Source organism: Lupinus angustifolius, unplaced genomic scaffold (genome assembly GCF_001865875.1).
Source record: "Lupinus angustifolius cultivar Tanjil unplaced genomic scaffold, LupAngTanjil_v1.0 Scaffold_415, whole genome shotgun sequence".
NCBI lineage: Eukaryota > Viridiplantae > Streptophyta > Magnoliopsida > Fabales > Fabaceae > Lupinus > Lupinus angustifolius.
In genome coordinates, this window is record NW_017727825.1 from 109,089 (window position 1) to 109,968 (window position 880).

Below are 880 nucleotides of genomic sequence, written 5' to 3' on the forward strand. Positions count from 1 at the left end.
CCCAAGATTTTTATGTTTGAATGCTTTTGAAGATATATGATTGTTGATGAAATGTGTTGTATATTGTATATGAATGTTGTTGGTAACTTTTCTGGTTGCAGGTGTTCGAAAAACCATGTTTAAATGTGTTTTGGTTGTCGAAAAGGGCAAAAGTTGGTATTCTGTCCAAGTCCCTGTCGCTTGGGCGAGCCCGAGTGAGCAAAAACCCGATTGGGCGAAAAAAAAAATCTACCGGGTGAGCAAAAACCCGCTTCGAAAAAAAAAATATCCAGAATTTAATGAGTTTCTAGAACTCTCTCGCCTGGGCGAGAAGAGACCTCGCTTGGGCGATGATACTTTCGCCTAGGCGAGGAAAACATACGTTTATTTGAGATTTAAAGATGAATTGTCGTTTGGGCGAGAGGGTCTCGCTTGAGCGAGAAATGCCCAATTTTAAAATGGTATTGTTGATTGAATTTTCGCTTGAGCGAAGGGTCCTTGCTTGGGCGAGAGATAGGAATTGTGTTTGACTATTTGGATTCATTGGTTGAGTATGTAGTAACCCTAGTATGAGTATGTGATATAAAAACTACTTTGGTATAACCCGTAATTGAAAAAAAAGTAAAGTATTCAAGGTGTTAAAATTAAATAGTCAAATCAGAAATTTATTTTAAAGAAAGTAATTCGAGAAGGATATATGATTTAGGCCAATGCCCAGAAAAGGATACGTGATACCACAGAGCGAGATCGTCTGGCCGTAAGTGGCTTGGTCTGGGACCGTCCAGGGGATTCAGCAATGGTCATAGTGGTAGGGACGTTACCCTTTGAGTTATGATGTGAATTAGAGCACTGCCCAGAAAGGAACCCATGATACCACGGAGCGAGATCGGCTGACCGTAAG